Consider the following 10626-nt stretch of genomic DNA (forward strand, 5'->3'; position numbering starts at 1 on the left):
AGAAACATTAACAGTATTTCTCAACACCAGTAGTAAAGAAAAACATCTAAGAAGCAGTCAAAGAAAAAAAAAAGCACATTCTGTACACAGGAACAAAGATAAAGATGACAGCAGATATCTTATCAAAATCGATGTACATGAGAAAAGAATAGGATAAGTTCTTTAAAATAGTAAAAGGGAAAAAAAAAACCTTTGCAAACTTAGAATTTTATATCTAGTAAAAAATATCTTTCAAAGGTAAAGACAAAAATAAACACTTTTAATTACAAAAGCTGAATTAATCATCAGAAAATCCACATTTACAAGAAATGTTAAAAGAAGTCCAACCAGGAGAAAAATGATACTAGATAGAAATATCGATCTAAAAAAGGACTAAAGCACGAACCAAGATGGTGGCATAGGTTAATGCCGGAGTTTGCTGCCTTGAACAACTACTTCAAAAGTGAAACTAAAAAACGGAATGGACATCACCCAGAACCACAGGAACGCTGGCTGAGTGGAAGTCCTACAACTAGGAGGAAAGAGAAACGCATACGGACACTCAGAGGAGGCGCAGTGCTGAAGTCAAATTCTGAGGTGCAGAGTGCGCGGAGCGGGCTGGCGGCGGAGGGCGCGGTTGGCGTTTTCAACCGGGAGGGAGTCGCAGACTCTGAGCTCCAGATACAGGCGAGTCTTTAGGGACCCAGACTCAAACAGGAGAAGCGGGACTGTCTGGCTTCGGTCAGAGCGAGTGCAGCTTTCTCTCTGAGGTTTGCAGCGGGTGCTGGGACTCAGAGAGGCAGAGCCCCTGGGGACAGGACTGAGAGCCACCATAACTGCTCTCTCCGGACTATCCTGTTGATCCTGTGCGACCCGACCCGCCCCACCCTGCCCCGCCCAAGCCCTGCACACAGGCATTTGCCGGATAGCCTCAGGCAAATGCCAGATTAGCACCTCCCTAGAGGACAGAAGTTCTCTCACTGCAGACACAGCTGATTCTCATAGCCACTTGGCCTGGAGGTCAAACCCTCCCTGGTATTAGCTACAACAAGCAAGGTTTAACTATAAGACTGCGCACAAAGACCACTAGGGGGTGCACCAAGGAAGCATAACAAAATGCGGAGACAAAGAAACAGGACAAAATTGTCAATGGAAGATATAGAGTTCAGAACCACACTTTTAAGGTCTCTCAAGAACTGTCTAGAAGCCGCCCATAAACTTAATGAGATCTACAAGAAAACTAATGAGACCCTCGATGTTATATTGGGGAACCAACTAGAAATTAAGCATACACGGGCTGAAATAACGAATATTATACAGACTCCCAACAGCAGACCAGAGGAGCGCAAGAATCAAGTCAATGATTTGAAATGCAAGGAAGCAAAAAACACCCAACCGGAAAAGCAAAATGAAAAAAGAATCCAAAAATGCGAGGATAGTGTAAGGAGCCTCTCGGACAGCTTCAAGCGTACCAACATCAGAATTATAGGGGTGCCAGAAGATGAGAGAGAGCAAGATATTGAAAACCTATTTGAAGAAATAATGACAGAAAACTTCCCCCACCTGGTGAAAGAAATGGACTTACAGGTCCAAGAAGCGCGGAGAACCACAAACAAAAGGAATCCAAAGAGGACCACACCAAGACACATCATAATTAAAATGCCAAGAGCAAAAGACAAAGAGAGAACCTTAAAAACAGCAAGAGAAAGAAACTCAGTTACCTACAAGGGAATACCCATACGACTGTCAGCTGATTTCTCAACAGAAACTTTGCAGGCCAGAAGGGAGTGGCAAGAAATATTCAAAGTGATGAATGCCAAGAACCTACAACCAAGATTACTTTATCCAGCAAAGCTATCATTCAGAATTGAAGGTCAGATAAAGAGCTTCACAGATAAGGAAAAGCTAAAGGAGTTCATCACCACCAAACCAGGATTATATGAAATGCTGAAAGGTATCCTTTAAGAAGAGGAAGAGGAAGAAAAAGGTAAAGATACAAATTATGAACAACAAATATGCATCTATCAACAAGTGAATCTAAGAATCAAGTGAATAAATAATCTGATGAACAGAATGAACTGGTGATTATAATAGAATCAGGGACATAGAAAGGGAATGGACTGACTATTCTTGGGGGGGAAAGGGGTGTGGGAGATGCGGGAAGAGACTGGACAAAAATCGTGCACCTATGGATGAGGACAGTGGGTGGGGAGTAAGGGCGGAGGGTGGGGCGGGAACTGGGAGGAGGGGAGTTATGGGGGGGGGGGGAAAGAGGAACAAATGTAATAATCTGAACAATAAAGATTTAATAAAAAAAAGGACTAAAGCACATGAAATGTTGCTTAACATGATTATTCATTAGAGATATACAAAGTAAGACAAAGTAAAACCACTATACACCTAACACCTCTTAGAATAACTGCAATAAAAAGAGTGACCATTGCCCTAGCTGATTTGTCTCAGTGGATAGAGCTTCGGCCTGAGGACTGAAGGGTCCCAGGTTCGATTCTGGTCAAGGGCACATGCCTGGGTTGCGGGCTTGATCCCCATTTGGGGATGTGCAGGAGGCAGCTGATTGATGATTCTCTCTCATCATTGATGTTTCTATCTCTCTTTCCCTTCTCTCTGAAATCAATAAAGATATATTTAAAAAAATAAAATAAAATAAAAAATAAAAAAAGAGTGACCATATGAAGTGTTGGTGAGGATATGAAGAAAGTGAAACTCATACTATATAATAAAAGGTTAATATGCAAATTGACTGAATGGGGGAACAACAGGTCACTATGATGCACACTGACCACCAAGGGGAAGACGCTCAACAAAGGAGCTGCCCCTGGTGGTTAGTGCACTACAACAGGGGGAGCGCTGCTTAGCCAGAAGACAGGCGGGGATCAGGCCTAAGCTGGCAGGCAGACAAAGGGCACAGGCTGGGCTGAGGGACCCCTCCGCCCCCAGTGCACGAATGTCATGCACCAGGCCTCTAGTATTTGATAGTGAAACTCATATTTGATAGTGGTACAGTTTGGAAGTTTCAGATAGATTATATATATATATATATATATATATATATATATATATATATATATATATAAAATTATAAATATATATATAAATACTAGGGGCCCAGTGCACGAAATTCATGCACTGAGGGGTGGGAGATGGTCCCTCAGTCCAGCCTGCCCCCTCTCACATACTGGGAACCCTCAGGGGATGTCCTACTGATGGCTTAGGCCCACTCCCTGCTCCAAGGGGAGCAGGCCTAAGCCACAGTCTGGCCTCCCTTTGTGGGAGGTGACCAGGCTGATCAGGGGAAGGCACCAGCCCCATCACCCCGCTGCTTCAGCCACTGCCAGTCACTGCAGCCACCAAGGTGTTTTCATCAACACGGACTCCAGTCCCTTCACCATGAAAAAATGACAACTTTCTTTAGGCATTTTCAAGATGTGTCTTTCATAGGATATGACATTTCTTTGTTATTTTTTAAAATTCTCACCTGAGGATATGTTTCCATTGATTTTTAGAGAATGTGGAAGAGAAAGGGAAAGAGAGAAACATCAAAGTGACAGGAACACTTTGGTTGGCTCCTGCATGAGCCCTGACCTGGGCCCCAGCCAGGGAGGAGCCTGCAACCTAGGTACATGCCCTTGGTCAGAATTGAACCCAGACCCTGTGGTCAGTAGGCTGAGGCATTATCCACTGAGCCAAACCGGCTAGGGCAGGATATGACACTTCTTAGCTCTCTAGCAGCGGACCTTCGTTTTTTTTCTCCAGGAGTGAGGTGGAAAAACCCTAGATCACTTTCTTGGATTCTTATTACCCAAGTTACTAAGAATATTACCAGTGGCATACAGGGAGCTTAGCCAATGAGCAGTCAGAAAAGGTGTTTCCTCTGTAGTTCACACCGATCCCCGGCTCGGCCCCTGCCCAGGCCTAAGGCCTCTGGCCAGGCATTAGGAATGGGCAGGGGACCCCCAACCTGCTCTGATTGCCGGCTCTGCCCCTGCCCAGGCCTCAAGCCTCTGGTGGAGCCTTAGGCCTGGGCAGAGGACCCCCAGCCTGCTCTCATCGCCTTCTCAGGCCTCAGGCCTCTGGCCGGGGCATTAGGCCTGGGCAGGGGACCCCCAGCCCACTCTCATCGCCTTCTCAGGCCTCAGGCCTCTGGCCGGGGCATTAGGCCTGGGCAGGGGACCCCCATCCTGCTCTGATAGCAGGCTCTGCCCCTGCCCAGGCCTCTGGCCCAGTGTTAGGCCTGGGCAGGGGACCCCCAGCCCCGTGTGATCGCCGACTCCACCCCTGCCAAGGCCTCAGGCCTTTGGCCCAGCATTAGGCCTGGGCAGAGGACCCCCAGCCCCCTCCGATTGACAGCTCTGCCCCTTCCCAGGCCTCAGGCCTCTGGCCAGGGTGTTAGGCCTGTGCAGGGGACCCCCATCCCGCTCTGATAACCTACCCAGGCCTAAGTCCGCTGGCCAGGGCATTAGGCCTGGGCAGGGGACCCCCAGCCCCATGTGATCACTGGCAGGGGCCCCCCTCATTTCTGATTACAGGCTCAGGCCCTGCCCATGAGTCCCCTAGCTCAGGCCCTTCCTATGCTGCTCAGAGCCCACACGAGGCCTACCTTGGAGTGACCTGGGTGCCCTATGATGTTTCCTGGACCCAGGCTACTGGTGCCTAGTATGCAAATTAACTGCCTAACTGCCATCTGAGTTGGGTTAATTTGCATATCTGCTCCTGATTGGCTGGTGGCTGTGGCTGGTGGGCGTGGCTGGTGGGTGTAGGGAAGGTATGGTCAATTTGCATGTTTCTCTTTTATTAGATTAGATATTTATATATAAATTATATATATATAAAGATATAAAGAAAGATATGTGTGTGTGTGTGTGTGTGTATATATATATATATATATATATATATATATATATATATATATAATTTATTAGAGACCTGATGCACTAAGATTCATGCAAGAATGGGCTTTTCTTCCCCTGGCTGCTGGCACCGCCTTTGCTCCGGCCAGAGCTGCCTTTCCACCTTCCCACACTGCCCAGAGGTCCCCAGCTGTCTGGCGCCTGTGTATGCAAATTAACCCACTATCTTTGTTGGGTTAATTTGCATACTCACTCCTGATTGGCTAGTAGGGGGTCATGAAGGTATGGTGAATTTGCATCTTTCTCTTTTATTAGTGTATATATATACATATATATATGTGTGTGTATATATACATATATATATATATACTTCCCTTATGATGCTACAATTCTACTGTAGGTTTTAACCAAGAGAAATAAAAACGTTATATGTATTCAACAACTTTGTCATGAATTTTCTTAGTATCTTTATTCATAACAGTTGAAAACTAAAAACGAATATCTATCACAGTGGTATGAATGAATAAACTGTGGATATCTGACAGATGGAATACTGCTCAGATATGAACTACTGCTCCATGCGACACAGATGACCTCACAACCAGGCTGAGCAAAAGATGCCAATACAAAGAAAATACATACTTTACATGATTTTATTCATATGGAATTTTAATAAAGGAAAACCAATCCGCAGTGACTTCTGCGGGCCAGGGACTGCCTGTGATGAGTATGGTAACTGAGGGGAGGGGAACTTGGAAAAACACACAATCAAATTTTGGGGGATACTGGAAACAAGTGACAAACAGATTAGGCAGAACATTTTGATTTCCTACAGATAAATCTGGTACATTTTATTTATAAATTATGCCTCATTAAAGATTATTTTGGTTACAGTTGGTTCTCCTGATCGGAGAACCCATTCATTAGTGAGATTTACACAATTCTCTATAGTTAATGTAGCTCAATTTGTCCTTTACTTAAAAAAAAAAAAAAAAAAAGAATGGGCATCAAAGAAAGAATAAAAAGTGTTTCGAGAGATATATGAGCTTGCTTTCAGAACAATCATTTATATAACTGAGATTAAAATGTAACCGGCCTTTTCAGCTGAGGCATATAAAGATCTGGGCTGCTGGAACTTGTTTTCCTGCTCTATTAAACAGCTGCAATATCACTGGCACTTATTAGGCATAAATCTCAGCGCAACCCTCCTGTTTAAAGGCTTGAGCAGAACAGCTGTATTCTGAGCTTTAATGATGCAGTTGAGGGCATGGTAGAGTCTGTAGGTGCAAGAAAGCTGTGCAATTTTCTCGTTAGTAACAATGACCCTTTTATTTGGCCTTGTGAGTCTCACTCTGTCCTATTTAAACTGTGAGACCTAAAGCAATGATTTGCCTATCTCCGTGCTCGGCAAACCGCGGCTCACGAGCCACATGCGGCTCTTTGGTCCCTTGAGTGTGGCTCTTCCACAAAATACCACATGCGGGTGCGCACGTACAGTGCGATTGAAACTTCGTGGCCCATGCGCAGAAATTGGTGTTTTGTGGAAGAGCCACACTCAAGGGGCCAAAGAGCCACATGTGGTTCGCGAGCCGCAGTTTGCGGAGCCGCAATTTGCTAACGACTTGCCTATCTGATCTTTATTTTCCTCATCTGTAAAATGGACATCATTGTTGCCATTATCCAGTTTTATACTGTGTGAATGAATCAAGTCATCATGAGCCCTCAAGGGTAATGGTTGAATAGGAAATAGAGTCCTGTACAAAATGCTAACAAGTTGGAGACGACCCAGAAGTAATGCTACAGTTAGCAGAGTGTGAGAGGAGGGCTACACTGTGCCACACCAGAAGAAGATTCAAGGTCTGTTACTCTCCAGGGGGAGCTGGTCCTCAAGTTCAACCGAAGGAATCCTGGCAAAGTGGTACAAGTTGGACTGTTAAACTGGATTAACCCTGGCTTAACTAAAGCCATCCTCTTTCCAGCTTAATGTTATCAAGTGTCTCTTTTAAGCATTATCTTATCAGTAGAAAGGAAGACACTGCGCCCCCCCAAAGAAAAACAAACAAAAGAAAAAACAAACACACCCAAAAATACTTCCTTAGTAAAACTTGCAAAATAAAAATATATTTTATCAAATTGGGCAATATTCATGAGTTAAATAGGAGTTCTGACAGATTTCCACTTCTGGAAAAAATACTTTCCCTGAAAAAACAATGCTCTCTTTGAGGTCTAAGGCAGTGGTTCTCAACCTTCCTAATGCCGCAACCCTTTAATACAGTTCCTCATGTTGTAGTGACCCCCAACCATAAAATTATTTTCATTACTACTTCATAACTGTAATTTTGCTACTATTTCAAATTGTAATGTAAATATCTGATATGCAGGATGTATTTTCATTGTTACAAACTGAACATAATTAAAGCATAGTGATTAATCACAAAACAATATGTAATTATATATGTGTTTTCTGGTGGTCTTAGGCGACCCCTGTGAAAGGGTCATTCAACCCCCAAAGGGGTCGCGACCCACAGGTTGAGAACCACTTGTCTAAGGATTTCTCTTCTGCTCTAAGCAGATGAAGGTGACACATTTGAGATTAACTCGGGTTTGTTTTTTGTTTTTTTTGTTTTTTTTTAAAAAGAAGTGTTAGAATCATCAGTAGTTGTCTCTCAAGGAGTCTCTTTTTAAAATATTATTACTGGATTATCTTGATAGGAGGGCCACTGTCTCTTTAAGATCATGTTCTTGTAGTTCCCTAGGAAGGTCCCATGCAAACTGAACCATACCATGAACAATAATAGACTTATACACAAGGGAGCAGGGTAAGCTGAGCCAGGATGATTTTGTCCACAAAGCTCTTATTGCAGAGCCTTTCCAGGAAGTTGCCTGTCAAGCCCTCGGCCACATCCAGAATTAAATCCCTTGCAAATCTCCAAAGTAAATTTGTGCAGGAAGGGCAGCTTGCCAAACCTATTTGTAGGAGTTACAAAAGGAAATTTTGGTGACAACATATAGGGAATTCAGAGAAAATTAAAATCATCCACACCAGTAACTGATAACACACTTTAAGACACTCTGTTTGCTTGCAATGACCTCAAACTTTGTTTAAAAATCCTCCACCGAAATAATTAAGTTCACTTAAACTGGAAAACAATGTGTGTCATGGAACGCTTTTGTGAGGAAATGAAAACTTTAACAAGAATTAGCAAATATTGGTGTTAAAATTAATTTACTTTAAAATGAGCAATAGCAAACTTTTATTAATCTAGAAAATTTAGCTCCAAAAGGGAGGGATAAGAGTTCCCAGCATAGTGTTTGGAATTTAGGTACATCTAATAGATGCTAATTTTTGATGAACAACTTAATTATGTACTCTATACCCAGCACTGTTTGGGGGGAATAAATATTCAAAATCATAGGTAAAGGTCTAACCATGTCTAATCAAGTTTTCTAAGGAAAGCTGATATTTCTTCAAGTGTTTCTCTATAGTATTCTATTCTTTAGCAAGTAAAATGACCACTTTTCAAGTAATGTTTATAAAAAAAATTAATTCTAAGTATTTCAAGGCCAAAGATCCCAGCTAAGTTTACTTTTTATTTTTCCTACAGAGGAAATTTTATGCACAAAATGCTGAAGATGCAGTGATATCACTTATAGAGCTGGAAGCAGAAACCAGAAAATGATTTCAGAAACCAGAAAAACATGACTTTTATCAGTCATGTGTCACAACATAACCTCTCTATTGGCTAAAACACAAAATAAGCACTCACAAAATCTATTTTCAACTTAAGTCAAAGAAAAATTTCAACCAAATCTTTAATTTTACCAGAAATAAAAAAGTCAAGTTTTCTTCTAAATTCTAACAATTATATGCAATAATAACATCAATGGAAAGCCAGGCTTCTAAGTATCAAGTTATTTCCTGGGGCTTTTATTTTCTGTTTCATCATATAAATTTATTATTCAGAATACAAATAGCTTGGGTTTATCACTTCTGGATTTTCTTACTTAAAGTTAGATTTTCAGGAAAGGGAGATTTTCTTAAAAATTGACTTTAGAATTAATTGTTGCAGTGCTCGGTATTATTACTTTTCAATAACCACAGGAAAGCTTGTGGATATACCCTTGTCTATGCCCTAAGCATTTACTTCAATAAAGAGCTAACTTTAGTCAAAAGAAAAAGAATATAATCACATCTTCAAATCTGGAAAAGGATATACCTCACATTCTCCTGCTTCGTATATTAGAAAGAAATACAGCTCCCTTTCTGAAGAGTCCATTTAGCCCTTGAGAATGAGAAGACAGGCAGGGTAATGCAGAATTAAGCTGAAGTAGCATGGGCTCTACTGTCCTCTAGTGGTTGTACTCTGGGAAAAAAATAAACTCATGGATTTCCTTTATTCTATAGTGGGTTTGTTTATTTTCCCTTTGAGAATTTAAACGGAAGGGAAAGGTCTTTAACCAATTGATGATATTTCCTAAAGTGTCAGGAACAGTCATATTTTACTTCATCATTCATACTTATCATTTGGTCCTTTATTTTTTTCGGGTCATTATGGAAGCAAACCAAATACAGCTTCAGCATGATGAAGGCATTGCTGGAAATTCCCCTCCCAGATCCCCCGGTTCAATAGCCTAGTTTCATAACCACATACATATTCTCCCCAAATGCTTCTATTTCACATGAATACCTAACTCTCTTTTTAGACCTTGAAGCTCAAGCGGTAAGACAAACCTGGCCCAATGGTGTCACTGTTGCCCTATATGTGCACAAGTGAATCAATATCATTTGTTGAACCAGTCTGCATTCAGACCAGCGCAGCCACTGTGGAGAACAGTATGGAGTTTCCTCAAAAAACTAAAAATGGAACTCCCATTTGACCCAGTGGTCCCACTTCTAGGAATATATCCGAAGAACACAGAAACACCAATCAGAAAGGATATATGCACCCCTGTGTTCATAGCAGCACAATTTACCATAGCTAAGATTTGGAAACAGCCTAAGTGCCCATCAGCAGATGAGTAGATTAAAAAACTGTGGTACATCTACACGATGGAATACTATGCTGCGGTAAAAAAGAAGGAATTATTACCATTTGCAACAGCATGGATGGAACTGGAGCACATTATGCTAAGCGAAATAAGCCAGTCAGAGAAAAACAAATATCACATGGTCTCACTATTTGGTGGAATATAATGAACAACATAAATTGATGAACAAAAACAGATCCAGAGACAGAGAAGCATCGATCAGACCGTCAAACCTCAGAGGAAAGGTAGGGGAGGGTGGGGGTAAGGGGGAGAGATCAACCAAAGGACTTGTATGCATGCACATAAGCATAACCAATAGACACAGATACCAGGGGCGTGAGGGCATGAGTGTAGGGGGGGTAGGGGGGAATAGGGGGACAAGGACACATATGTAATACCTTAATCAATAAAGAAAAAAAATACTCTCTCCATAAAAGAAAAGAAAGAAAGAAAGAAAAGCAAGACACAGTAAATAAAAAGAAAATCAGTTTTTGACAACCTCACGGCTGATGCTTCTGGGGGAACCTCATATTTTAATGTGGGTGTAAGGTTCTTTCATCTGTTACATTTACTTACTGTGTCTCAAAAACTGTAGGCTAATCCATGCACTCTTTAAAAATTTATACTAAGACATCTTAATAGTGTTCGCCACTAATCTAAATTTATCAACTTGTAATACACTTCCATTCACTGACTGTCCTTTATAATCACATTTTCCCAACTGCCTATACATAAACGAATACTTTTCAAA

The sequence above is a fragment of the Myotis myotis genome, unplaced genomic scaffold, assembly GCF_014108235.1.
Source record: "Myotis myotis isolate mMyoMyo1 unplaced genomic scaffold, mMyoMyo1.p scaffold_m19_p_12, whole genome shotgun sequence".
Taxonomy (NCBI): Eukaryota; Metazoa; Chordata; class Mammalia; order Chiroptera; family Vespertilionidae; genus Myotis; species Myotis myotis.